The sequence below is a fragment of the Zalophus californianus genome, chromosome 14, assembly GCF_009762305.2.
Source record: "Zalophus californianus isolate mZalCal1 chromosome 14, mZalCal1.pri.v2, whole genome shotgun sequence".
Taxonomy (NCBI): domain Eukaryota; kingdom Metazoa; phylum Chordata; class Mammalia; order Carnivora; family Otariidae; genus Zalophus; species Zalophus californianus.
In genome coordinates, this window is record NC_045608.1 from 32,126,949 (window position 1) to 32,141,569 (window position 14,621).

Below are 14,621 nucleotides of genomic sequence, written 5' to 3' on the forward strand. Positions count from 1 at the left end.
TTTTACATTATTTACATGACATATTTTTGGGGGGATTATAATATCTACATTCTATTTGTCAGTTAAAGTTATTAATGGTTCTTTAGACTTATTGGCCTTAGACTTAGCATTTGCCACCAGCTATTCATACCTTTACTTACTTGTTTATGAATTCTTTGTTTTCACCCCACTTTACTGAGGTAGAATTTGTATACAGTTCAATTTGCCCATTTGAAGTTTGATAGATTTTAGCAGTTGTACACAGTCTTCTGACCACCATCAAAATCAATTTTCTTGTGCTCCTGTGCACCTAGAAAATATCCCTCTGTCCCCAACATAGGTAACCATTGATCTATTTTCTGTCTCTATAGTTTTGCCTCTTTTGTAATTTCATATAAACTGAATCATCCAGTATGTATTATTTTGTGTTTCTCCTTTTACTTAGTATAATATTTTTGTGTGTAGTATTTTGTTTGTTTTTATTGCTAAATAGTATTCCATACTATAAATATACCATAATTTGTTAATCCACTCACCAGTTGATCAGCATTTGAATTGTTTCATGTTGAGTCAGCATGAATAAAGCTGCTATAAATATTCAAGTGCATTTTTGTGTGGACAGATCTTTTAATTTTTCTTGAGTAAATTGTAACAGTGGGATAGCTGGTTCATATGGTAAGTGTATATTTAACTTTATATGACACTTTGAAACTGTTTTCCAGCTGCACCATTTTGTGCCACTACCAGCAATATATTAGAGTTCCAGTTGCTCTACATTCTTATCAACTTTGAATATTGAACAGTTTTTAAATTTTAGTCATGAAAGTGACCTAATAGTAATGGCTCATTGTGGTTTTAAATTCACATTGCCCTGATTACTAATTGTATTGGGCAACTTTCTATGTTTTTAATGGCTGTTCATATATTGTCTTCTGTGTGTGTCTATTGATAAATGTTGCCTATTTTTCAATCAGTGGGTTTCTTACTTATTATTAAGTTTTAAGGCTTTCCTTTAAACCCTGGACCCATGCCCTTAGTCTGATATGTGTTATGTAACCATTTGCTCTCACTCTGTAAATTACCTTTTCAATTCCCAACTCTATCCTTTGAAGAGCACAAGTTTCTAATTTTAATGAGGTCAGTTTTATCATATTTTTCTTATATTGTTTGTGGGTTTTGTGTCCTCTTTGAGAAATTCTTGCTTAAACCCATGACACATTGATTTTCTTTTATATTTTCTTCTAGAAACTTGAGAATTTTAGCTCCTAGACTTAACTCCTGTGTTCCATTTTGTATCATTTTTATGTATGTTGTGAAACAATGGTTGAGGTTAAGTTTTTTCCTAAACTGATATCCAGTTGTTAGATCAAACATTCTTTCAAACGACTTTTCTTTCCCATTGAATTCCCTTGGAAACTTTGCCAAAAATTGACTATATTTGTTTACATCTGTTTTTGTATACTCTGTTCTGTTCCGTGGTTGTGTATGTTTATTCTTATGCCAGTGCTACACTCTTTTGATTATTTTACTGTTATTATAATTCTTGAAAACAAATAATATAAGCCTTCCAAATTTGTTCTTTTTCTTTCAATTTGTTTTGGTTGTTCTAGATCATTTTCATGGTTCTGAGAATGATATCATTAATAGTTTCCAATATTTATTCTTGCTTTTGTCCTTTGGTTCCAAAGGGTAGGCCGTGTATCTTACTAAAAAGTTACACTTCTTGGCAGTCTTCTTTTCGCATAAATTTGGTCATGTGACAAGAGTCTGGCCAATCTGAAGCAAGCAAAAGTGTTGTATAGGACTGTGAAGAGGTTTCTTTCAAAAGTGGGTGGTGGGGGACTGGCAAATATTTTTTGGTTTTCCTTTCATTCTTGCTCCTCTTACTTGCTTGCAATGTAGAAATAATGACTAGAACTTTAACAGATACTTTAAACTTTGAGCTGAGTGAAGATGTAAGCCAGCACTGAAGAGCAGAAAATAGGTGCTAGAGGTCCCTTCATTATTTTTGCTTCCTTTATTAATTCAAGGAATCACCATACCAGATCTTTCTATATTCTTTCACATAAGAAAAAAACCTTTTAACTTGCTTAATTTACTGGTATTTTGAGTTGTTCCATTGCATGTAACCAGACACATTCCTAATGGACACAGATTCTATGATATATATTATTTCATCTGCTCATTTTAAAGAGTTAGTCTGTTTCCAAAATAGTGTAGATCACTTTTTTCTGCTGTTTTGATTCATTTCTTAATTAAAGGGGGCTAGTTTGAATATCCCCATTAAAACCACAGAGGTCCTAGATAATGATGGCTTATATTGTTTTCATTTACTTTTTGTATACCTACCCAGTGCCCTATTGTCCTCTACCTCTTTCAAATAATACCAGATGTTCATTAGTATATGCATTCCTCTCCAATCAGCTCATGCATGTAGGAGAAAACTGATCCCTAGCTCTAGGGTGTCACTTTTAGCTATGTCTATTAACATATTCTATTGCCCTCATCAAAGATAACCACTCACCAGGGGACAGATTGTTCCTGCAGCCACTCTATGCCTTGTAGTACTATGAAAGACTTAGTGAACAGACGGCATCCTATACAGCTGGATTAAGAAATCCTGTATTCCACTCCATAATTGGGCATTCAGGTACATGAGCTAATAAATACCCATTATTATTTAATCTAGTGTAGACTGAGTTTTCTGCAATATAAACACAATGGAATGATAAATGATAGTTCATTTGTTAAATTCTTTAAGGAAGCAGAGAAAGAGCTGGGACTGTGGGCACCTGGAGGTCATGGAGATTTGTCTCTCAGTGCTTTCTCTTGGTATTTGTAAAAATCCATTGCCTAACAGTCAAGGTTTCTAGGTTGGGAATGAAGGGTGGCAGAATATGCCACCCCAGAATATGCCACTTTGGCATAAGGAGTGTTTTGAGCTGAAGGCAACTGAGAAGAAGCAGATACAAAAGAAGCTCCGTGTTCCTTTCCCCATTGCCTAAAAGCAGGATATACATTTCAAAGGTGTCTCTCCTCCCAGCTTTGCGCAGTGGCAGTATCGTAGCCAATGAGGTTTATCCGAGGCGCGATTATTGCTAATCAAAGGTGTCTCTCCTTCCTTCTCTACCAGGAAGGACAAAAGTTGCTCACTGGAGATAATTTTAGATTCTATCAGCCTGGGAATGGTACCAGAGAAATCTACATAACAAACTTTATTGACTAGTCTATACTGTTAGTTGACCTTCCCCCAGTTTGCCGACCTCAGAAACCTCAAACTGTTTTCCTTTGTCCTGTCATTTCTCCACAAATTTATTGTTCTTTGTTCAAGATGCTATATAATAACTGGGGTTCTAAGCCAACCCTTTGAGGCACTCATTTTTTTCCTGGGTCTCTCCTATGTGTACATGAGGAATACATATTAGTAAACTGTTTGTTTTTTTCTTGTTAATCTGTCTTTTATTACAGGGGTCCCAGCCAAGAACTCAGAAGAATAGAGGGAGAAATATTTTTCTTCCCCTACAGGAGTATACCCCAAGGAATTAGAGTATTCCCCTTAAATTTGATTTTTCTCCCCACTCTGACAGTGAATTAACTACTTTGGTGAAATCACTTTAAATAGATAGATTTCAAATAAAGACATTTAGTTTGAGATATTTACATGCATATTATTCTGTCTTAAATTGTTCAAGTTGAAAGTCAACTGCCAGAAAAATGATTCCAAGGAGATTTTAAAAGTGTCCCTCCCTTGCTTCTAGAATCCCCTTCCAGATTAGAAGGATGTTATGCACATGTCAAAAAACATGCACGATGGTATCAGAGAGTGGAGTTAGAAGGGAAAAAGAAAACTGAGGGACACACATCTTTGTTGCTCCATCTTTTTATTATAGAACCAGAAAGTGTTCATCCATTTTGTTCCTAGTTTTCTCCTTGTCCTTCCAAATCTGGGGATAATCATAGTGTTCAGTATTTCCTCAGCTTACTTCAGACAACACTGCAGTGTTTTCTCACAAATGAAACTTGTGTGGAAGAGCATGTTGAGGGGCATTTTATTAGTAAGTCCACAGGTATACATAAAGGGAGATCAAATTAATTCTAGAACAATTGAGCTGTTATATATAAATATTTTTTCTATGATAATAATAACAGTTACACTTATCACCAAGTATCTTGCTTGCATTATCTCATTTAAAACTCCTATCAATATGTATAAGGAGAGTTGTATTAACCCATTTTCAAGACGAGAAAGATAATACTCTGAGGTTAAGTGATGTTCTTAAGATTAATCAGTTGTTAAGTGATGAAGCTGGGATTTAAATCCAATTATGCCTATCTCCCAAATCTATTCATTTTCTGCATTGCCAGGTTGCTTGTAATCCAATTATGATGTCAAATTCCATCTTGTTGCAATACATAGAGGCTGAGAAATTGCCAGAAAGGTGGATTAGCTGTATCATGTTCCTGCACTTGGTATGTATTACTTATTACTACAGCTAGGTACTGTCTAGATGGGATTGAGTAAAACTAGAACAGCCTACTCAGAGGGTAAGCAACATTTCAGAACTGAATTTATAGGTATAGAATGGCCCAAGGGTGGGCATGGAAGCAGTTTGAGAAATTGCTTTCCCTAAAGAAGTTAGTAGCCTTACTACATGGTCATAATTTTGTTTTGAAGACAACTGTTAAAGCAATTGACATCTCATCCTTTTCTACTAATTGACCAGAGTCATATTTTTTTTTGAAAGAAAGGTTTATTGATGAGATCTTTAAGTCAGAGAGAACTTGAATCAAGTCCAGTTTCTCCTGGTTATTTATGGAGACTTTAGTCAAGACCATTATCATTTTAAGTCTGCAAAATGGAGAAAACAGAATTAACCATGCATACTTATGTTTGAGTGTTTTGATTAAGGAAAGGATCTTAGTAGCTATAGTTGTTGCTATTGGTGCTCCCAGACTGTCTATTCTTAAAAGGGCTCCCTGATTAGAGTTAATTAATTATGGCTAATGATCTGGTTTAGAGCATGGAGGGTGAAATCCCTGGAAGAAGGAGAAAGTGATGGGTGGTCTCCTGTGAAATCTGTTTGTAGCCTCCCCCTGCTGGCAGTACTGAGTGGTGGTCCCATATCTAGGACGTAGTAGAACAGGTCATTTAATTCTTGCTGTGTCAGATGCATAAAACAAATGGAAACACATAACCTAAATACAGACACAGGGTTTAAAAAATGAGTCATTTTTATTGAAGTGATTTATGGCCTTTTTGGATAGGATATGTTAAAGGAAAGGGCAACTTAATCTTTTTAATTATTTATGTTTTTATTGCACCAACGGAAGTCTCTGGTTCTCTCCAGTTTGGACTAATGCTGAAGGAGAAAACTCATGATAATGGGAGACTCAACTCTGGTGTTGGTAACTGAGAATATTATTTAAGCTCATCAAAGTGCTTCACGGAAGTCGTTTAATTGTGATGTCTCTTCAGTTGAAAATATGCCGACTATATTGATGGTTTCTGCTAATGCATAGTAAACAAACAGCGACAGATTGGCTCATGTCTTCCCTTCAGATTCTTTGCCCTTATCTTTGCATTGATAGTTTCCCTAGATGTTTATTTTCTCATTTAGTAAAAAATATTTAGCACCACATTCCTAAACAGTCCCTGACAATGAAAAGGTGTCTTCCACAGAACTCTACCAGACCTCAAAGATAAAGGCTGGAGCCCCACTGGCTCAGGGTCCAGATACACAGGTAACAGATCACAGTGGGTTTACTTTGAGCCATATGGGATATTCACACCTAAGTTGGCCTTGACAAGAATGCCTCATTCCATTTAATGTCTCTGTGTTCCATTCTCTCTTCATTGGTCACACTGAGATGATTATGCTGGTGCTGCTTGCTTTACAAGCAATTTGTGGGAATCAAATGAGTTAATGCACTTGTAATTTGAACGCATCTGAAAGAGTAAGACATTAATTTTCCTGTCTCAATTCCACTCTTCACACTTGTTATCAACTCCCTTGACTGTGTGGTCCTCAGCACAGACATGCCTGTGAGAATAGGAAGGGTGAGGAAAAAGGAACGTTGTGGGTAGAGGTACATAAGATTTAAGACTTGCGATACTGTGCTTGGACAAATAACTATACCATACCATGGAAGATTTGTTTTGCTTGTGTTCACTTACTTGGGTTCTCACTATGAAGTTGGACAGATTTTGTTTTGCAGCCTTTGGGAGCAACAGTCAGTAGCCTTATTTGTACTTGTGGAATTCTCTGTGGGCATGGAATAATGCAGGCCAGCTCTCTGCCGTGGCTGTGGCAACCTCACTTCATTCTTCCTTCTGGCTTTTACTTTCCCTTCACTTCCGGCTCCTCAACTTTCGGATTGCCAGGTGAATCACTTTGGGCATTGCATCTTTTGGGATCACTATGAGCAACTTAATAAAACAGGAAAGACAGCTTAAAGGAAGAAGTGACAGAAGGGACATTCTTATAATCATCATTTGCAGGTTCCTCCTTCCTTTGATTGTGGCCACACTGAGAGTGGGTGGCTGGTTTTGTGGAAGGAAAAATATCAAGTGACTTATGTCAACTGATTGGGAAAAAAGCCTCACAGCTTTATTATAGTAAACTTGACACACAATAAGTTGTACTTCTTTAATTTTATTTATTTATTTTTTTAAGCTGTACTTCTTTGAAGTGTATAGTTGGATGTCATTATCTACTGATTTTATTACTTTTTTCATTCCTGTCTATTTCTATTGACTGATTATTTTCTTCAGTGTGGGTTGTTTTTTCCTACTGCTGCAATTTCTGTAATTTCTGAATGAATGCCCAACATTGTGATTTTCTGTTGTGGATTGCTAAAGTTTTGGTGTTCCTGGAAATATGTGTAAGTTACTTTCTGGAACAGAGTTAAGTTCTTTGAGAATAGCTTAATTCTTTTAAAGCTTGCTCTTAATTTTGTTAAGCAATATCAACGCAGCCTTCAGCATAGGACCTCTTTATTCTCATTACTGAGGCAACATTGTTCTGAGTACTCATCTTTTTGCCCTGTTACTTGCAAGATTTATCACAGTCTGGCTGGTAGGGAGCGAATAGTATTCCTGGCCATGTGTGAGCTCCAGGAATTATTTCATTTGCCTTTTGCAATGCTTCTTTCCCAGGCCTTGGATCATTTCCTCATATACATGTCTTTTCAGGCAAGAGTTTAATTTTGGTTCCAGTTACTTCATCGTTGTCAGAGTGGAAGTTTGTTTTGTTTCTTTTTTTAAAAGAAAAAATTGGAATCCTTTTTAATACTGTCTATGCCAGCTGATTCTTATCATGAGAGAGAAAGTGTTCCCTTCCCCCAGCACATATGGCAAACTTGGATGGGAAAGGCATTGGTGATACCAGGAAAGACCATGGGGAAAATGAATTAAAATTGGGAAGTAGGAGAGAAAATGAGTTTGTTTCAGGATGGTTATAAAGGCAATCTGGGACCTTAAAAACTTTCAGAATGGCTTTATGTCCCAATAACAAGTGAAAGATTCATAACACTGGTTGACTCTATCCCAGCTACCTTAGTTCAAACATTGACATCTCTCACAGTAATTCCATTGCAATATATGGTGTTACATGAGTGTATCTTGAACTCTATCTACAATGAATTCCCATGCTCAGTGAAGTCCCAAGAACAGCATTAATAGTGAAGCTACAGAAAAATGTAGTCATAGAAATTATCCCTATGTTTCAGGTATGTTGCCAGTAGCAACAAGATCACACATGCAATTGTGTTATTTATAAGGTGATATTGAAGAGATTATTTAAAAGGTGTGGACCTGATATAGGAATAGCACAGCACCCCAAGACTAGTAAGAGCACTTGGGGCTAGGGGATTATTAATGAAACCCATGGAAAGAGGGAGGATGTTTGCAAATAGCCATTGTTGGTCAAGGGATAGAATCATCCTCAGTGACATCACTAACAAAGAGCCAGGGAAATAGATACCTAACTTCACACTGATTTCTCCCGAAATTCCCTGCAAATGCTCTGTGTTGCCAAACCAAATTGAGATCCAATTGCCCAAACCAATCATTTGAGTCCATGGATGCAGTCTATACATTTCAGCCATCCACGAAACACAGCAGGGTATAAAAGAGTGACTTGAAAGGCAGTCAGGACCTTGGAAGGCAAAGAGGGCACCTATCATACTCATTTTAAAAAACTCACATATGGTCCTTGCAGAAATTTTGGGAAGTTGCAAATAGCCTAAAGACAAAAGACCAAAATTTCCAGAGATTACCATTTTGGCATATGTCACTCCAGTCTTTCCCCTCCCTCCTTTCTATCTGCGTACATCTGGCATGCACTGATAAATGACACATACATATATCATCCATACATATGCATATCACATCTGCCTGTATATATCACTCTTAGATAAACATCACCTACATATTAATTTTACCAAGTTCTGTGCAATTTAACATATTTGCTATATTTTGTTACATTTTACCAAAATGGGAGAATACCAAATATGCTGTTTTATATATTGCTTATTCCCTTGGCAATATATAATGATTTTCCTATAGAAAAAAGATTTTTACCTTTGCTTTAACCCTGAGCTGTATGCCACTGGAAACCATGGGATCAGAACTTGTGATTTTGCTTAATGTGAGATAACATGTTCTGTTTTAAATATATTATCAAAGATCCAGATAAAATAGGAAATTAAGTGGTAGAGTTTCCTAAATATTACCTTTCCCTCCTTTTCTACACCATCAAAATTAAACTGGTTCAAAACTTTCTTCTGACACTCTTTTCAGATTAAGTCATCACCAGATATTTGAAAGATAATCTCCTAGTTTTATTTAAGCATTCATTTGTGATAGAGCAATAGTTAAGATTTACATCAGATTTTTTTAAAGCAAATAGTAGACATTCATTCAATCAAGAAAGCTGTTGAAAAATCCTCATTTTAATCAGAAACATTTCAACCCGCCACAGCTCAATGTGGCTCTATGGCAAACAATGAAATGAAATGATTTTAGTGGTGATTTACATATTGTCTCTACTAAACTGCTGCTTTTCTATCTTCCTGGTTGACTCACTAAGATCCCTTGAGAAAAGCAATGCCAATGTAGAACAACAAAGAAGCTCATTATTTGCCCAAAGAATAATCTATATGTGGATATAAGAAAGATCTATTTATAATCAAAGATAATATATTGCATTATTTTTCATTTTCAAGGCATTTCCTTAAACTAAAATATTTATTTTATCCTGTTTAAAAGATAGAATGCTCTCATCTTGCCTCTTTCCCTTAGGATTTTCTAATACATAAAAAAAAAACCAACTGATATTTTCATAGTGATAATATTGTCCTTTCTTCCAAAATAAAATAAAGCGAATGTACATAATCTTTAGGATCCACTCGCATTTGACATGAATTTTCAGCAAGTTTTCAATTCTCCCGCTCCTGTTTTATGGTAGGTTTGGTAATGTTATAGATAATGTTTTCCAGCAGCTTCGTGATTTATACTGCTTTTTTTCTGCTTTCACACCAGGGATAATAGTGAGCTGAAGAAACTCCAATCTCTCTTTAGGAAAATGGCCATGGTGACGCCTGAATTTCTATTTTATTTCCTAGCACACAGAGTTATGAAGGGTTCTCATTGTGAGCAGGGTTGACTGCCAGAGTTTTCCCTGAATTTGAAGATTGCCTTCGTTTTTGGCTTTCACCTCCAAATTCCCCAGGGACACACAAAATCATGGTTCTTGAAAAGTACTTTGTTTTTTTTTTTTTTTTTTTTTTTAAGTGGGGCCTTTCTGATCATTTTGTACCAAAAGTGGACAAAACTGCTGAAGCTTCTGAGAGAAAAAGCAAATACCAAAAGTTCAAAAGTTTGCTCCTTATGAGAAATGTTTTACTAATTTTCCTTTTCCTGCACTGAGTGACTCAACTGTTATCAATTTTTATGCTGTGCAGATTTTTCAAAACAACCATCAGGAGCCATTCCTCATTTTCTATTAACGTCCCCGGTCCTAGAAAAAAAAATGCTCTGATGTATGGAGTCAATAACTCTCTCAGTTATAAATCTTGTCATTGTTTGAAACAACATGGTCAAGGAGGGAAGATTAAAGACAGTTACTAAAATAATTGCTTGAAAGAATGAATGTGCTAAGAATTTTGCAATTATTAGTGCTAAATTTTAAATGTGATGATTTTGAAAAAAATTTAATTGAGAATAAATGTGGGCATCAGGGATATAAAATAAACAGCCTGTAGAGTATAAATGTCTTTAGAAATATTTTCCTCCAATCACGTGCTCACTTTAAGGAAAGACTCAACCCATGCAGAATTTTGAAGACACAGGTCAGCAAAATAGTGATGCCATGTTTATCCCCCTCTCCCCAAAATGGAAGGGGCACAAGATAAAAATGTTCTCTAATGGTATTTTTCTTTTGTGGGTCTGATCAACTGTGGTAATTGAGGTAGATTACCTAGATGACCTAGATTACCAGAGGTAATCTACCTCTTACAGTTGTGTCATAATTCATCCTCGATCATGGGATCCTACTGAGTTTCATATGCAGCCTCATTTTTGGTTGGCTGGCGTGTGTTTGTACAGTTCAGTAAGCACTCGGAGATGATGTCTTTCTTGGCCAGTCATGTTCTTACTGAATATGCGAATAGTGAGTCAGTCAACAAATAGCCCTGGTTCTGGAATCCTGCTCAGAACAAAACATATAAAATCTCTGTTCTTAAAGTATTAACATTCAGTTGTGTATAAAAATTTCAGTTACTTTTAGACTCTTCACCAAGCAAACCTCATGACAATCTGTCTTTTTCTTCTTGACATCCTCTTCACCTGGGATGGCACCCAGTGCAGAGATGTTCAATAAATATTCTATTTAATAAGGAATAAGATCTAGTTTTAAGGAGGCTCATCTAGCTCTTCCATTCATAATAACAGCTATTTTGAAACCCAGTGAAATAAAGTATTTAAATATGTTGCCACGCAACTCTTTATTGGTATATTCAAAATTAATTCAAACCTTAGCCTTAGTCGAGCTTCCTGTCTGTTCTGGGATGTGGATGCCATAAAAACCTGCCCACAACCTGGCCCCCACTCAGACTCTTTCTGAGCACCATCATGGTGCCTGTGACTCTGGTAGCAAGGTCACTTCCTGAAATATAACACCTACTTGGGCATCAGCATGCCACCTGCCCCTGGATCTCCTGGGTTCCCCACTGGTGGTCACAGATCTGTTTTAGGGGAATTGTGTTCCCAGGATTGGATCTACCTAGTGAACCACCTAATGTCTGTTATCATACCGCCTGGGTAGTAGTTTGTCTGCCACCTCAGCTTCTCCAGCCCCTCTGTCTCGACGGTTGTACATCCAGACTGCAGTCCCACTTAATTTATATCTTTCTAATTCAGTAAACAGAGCCAGATGGGACAATCAACAACAGTTGGATGAGTATACAAAATCCCCCTTTCATGTGCCTCTCCATAACTCCACCCTTCTGCCTCTGTTCTGTGCCCTGGGAGGCTGAAATGTGCAAACTGCACTGAAATCCTACGACCTCAGGATCCAAGGGCCTTCATTGTCCAGCTCCCTTCCCTGGCTTATCGCTCAGCTCATTTCCTACAGTTGTCTTGCTCTGGCCACCTCTGTTCCACAGGTCTCAGTCTCTCTTTCTCTCTCTCTCTCCCTCTCCCAGGACAGCTCCCTCTCCTTGCTCTCCTTAGTGGTAAGGGTGCTCAGTGTTATTAGCCCCTGGCTTTGGCACTATGCCTCTTGGCTTCCTGGCCCTTTGTAAATATAACCTGCTCTATCACCAAATGGGAGTGTGTCTCTACTTCTTGCCATGGTCCTGGCTGGTATACTGAGGATACCGGTGCAAAACCCTCAAGATAAAACTGATCCAACCTTGGAAAGCCAGGATGCCACGACACTTAGAGCAACTGGGGTCCCTCAGGGCATCCCCCACGGCTGGCCTTCCTTTCCTCCTAATGGCCTCTATCCTACTGGTCTTGGTCTGCCAGCCATTATTCCTCATCTTATTTACAAGGCAGTACAGATACAGTCTTCCTTTTTCTCTGTCATCTACCAGCTTTATCCATCCACAGCAAACAGGGGCTCAGAGCTTGCTTCTGTGGTTGTACCGGGAAGATGAAACCCATCCCATCCCTCCCTCCCTGTCTCCCTTCCCTCCTTTCTGTGTCTCAGAATTTTGGCGTGCCTGCCTTCATAAATGACAATGAATGAAGTATCCTAGCTCATAATATCCTAGTTTCTCATTGGTCCTGCAATTCACTAATAAGCTGCAATCAACCATAATGATAGTAATAACAATAAAATGAAATCTTAATTTCCTTGTTATGAGAAGAATTTCCTCTTATTGCCTCACCACAACATTTCTTTATTTCAATTAACTGTACAAAAAAAAAAAAAAAAGAAGTTAATGGCTTAGAAACGAGCCTGCCGCAGAGTGGTGATAAATGCTAGAAAACTAATCAAGAGGAGCAGACTTTGCACAGAGACCTATACTCTTCTAAAAGAAACTTGTTTTCAAATTTTATTGTAATTCAAATGGTCTCAGGACAATGATATTTTAAAAGGATGCTTGTTTTGTTTGTTTGAATAACTGTAACGTGGTTATGGATTCAGAACATCCATCCTGGAACTTATACAAGATCACAGATTCATTACATTCTCCATCAACTTCTCCCAAACGCTCTGACTTATCTATTTCATTTTATGGATACTCTTTCACACTCGCTAGAGCAATAGCCTCTGTAACAAGCTTGTGGCTCCCTTAACCAGAGACTTTGTCTCTCTCTTGTCTCCATTTCCACCGCCGGATTCCATGCCCGGCACAGCAGCTGCTTGTGTTTCTCAGAAGGTCTGTCCACTCTCCCAGACCCACAGCAGCACAAAGGGGCAGCTCTGCGGTGCTCTCCTGAGTTAGCGCTCCAGGCTCAAACTGTGGAGCCTCCGTGTCTCATGGCACACATTGTTGGAGAGCTCGGGCTCCCTTGCTTATCCTCCAAAGACAAGATATATCTAAAAATAGCTCCTGAGTCCATAAATAATCTATTTACCAAAGCTGAAGGAGTTTTCTGAATAAGAAAAAGTATTTTTCTTTCATTCAAGAGCTTGACTGTTTGAACTAGCCTGGGGTGGGGGAGGGAGGAGGTGGCTGCCCTACAAGCTTATCTGATGCTTGGATATTCCATAAATTAACCAAAGGTTTAACTACATCAAGAAGGAGTCTCACAGGGTTACTAGGAGCCTTGAAACAAGATATAGCGAATTTTCTGACTGATGAAGAATTTACAGCATTTCGAAGTTATTTTGTGATTTTTGGGGGTAGCTCCCGAGTCTGCAATGCTGCTTCATTCATCCCAAGTTGGAAAACGGACAAAGAGGTTTCTGTGTGTTAGTTGGCGGTTTATGTATCTAAACCCTGCCTGGCCACCAAAAGGATTTTAGAGGGCTTTTCCTTAACATTAACTGGAAGTCTGTCATCGTCTTCAGGTGAAGTGATCATTTTGCATGTTATGTGGTAGGGTTTTAGTCAATGAGTATCCTACAAGGACGCGCGATGGCCCTTTCTTCCCTTTCTTCCGCATGCGTGTACACTGGAGGCTTTCCCCCATTCGGAAAGTGGCCTGGCGGCGGTGCGCCGGTGTGAGCGTGCGCAGCTATTTTAGCAGGGCCTTAAAGGAAGCCGGTCATCTTTGGCCTAGCGATCTGTGGCGGCAAACAATAGCCTGCTTGGCTCTGTCTCTGCGGCATCACTGTGGCTCTCCCTGCAGCTGTGCATGTGATAGACATTCTGGCTGCAGTTCATTGATCAGAGGACCGCTAGGTCCCGGGAAGCGCAGTTGGTCCATCGGAGTATCTGAAGTTAGCTAAGATGTGATTAATGTTTCTGAAGTGTTGAGACTCCGTGGGGTGCATGAGAAATTGTAACTTGTTTTGTCCTTACAATCCTCTGGAAGGGTGGCTATACCACAAATGAGGAGGTCGGGCTCCTTGAAGTTAATCATTTGCCCAAGCCACCCGGCCGGGCAGTGCAGGAGTCGGGGTTCGGACTCAGATGCCTGGTTCTGAAGCTGCCACAGCGCAGGGACTGTGTTGTCTCCATCCTCTGGACTGTGCTGGGGTCCTCCCGTGACCTGCTCATCTGCTCTCCACCGTCCTCCAATCTCCCCTGCTCCAGGAGCCTCCTGGATGCACAGCAGCCTCCTCTTGACTTGACTTCTGACTCCTCTCTGGGCTTGGCCTGGGAATCCCGGGCGGGAGATGAGAGGGCGGGAGGAGAATCCGGCCTGGCCTGGCCTGTGTCTCCGGGCTCCGTTTCCGCCGGCTGTGACTCTCCACCGAACGTTCCAGCTTCCTTTACAGCCCTCTCTGTTCCCAAGCCTTGGCAACTGTTCCTCTCTTCCTGATTCAGGCCTCTGTTAGTCCTGAGGTCCTTTAGGGCACCTGGCGTTTCTGTAGTCTCTTCCCACACCTTCGTAAATAATCCCTCACTAAACCCCTTCCAAGCTGCTCTGTTTGTGACCTTTGTTTCCTGCCGGAGCTCAGCACAGAAATGCCCTCGTTGTGTCATAATTCACTTAAATGATGTACTCAGCTCGTATGGAGTAT

At 39.0% G+C, this 14,621-nt stretch overlaps 1 pseudogene; it reads left to right on the forward strand.

The window, feature by feature from the left end:
* Positions 1-3,020: 3,020 nt before the first annotated feature.
* On the forward strand, positions 3,021-3,170 carry LOC113913439 (annotated as a pseudogene).
* Positions 3,171-14,621: the final 11,451 nt, after the last annotated feature.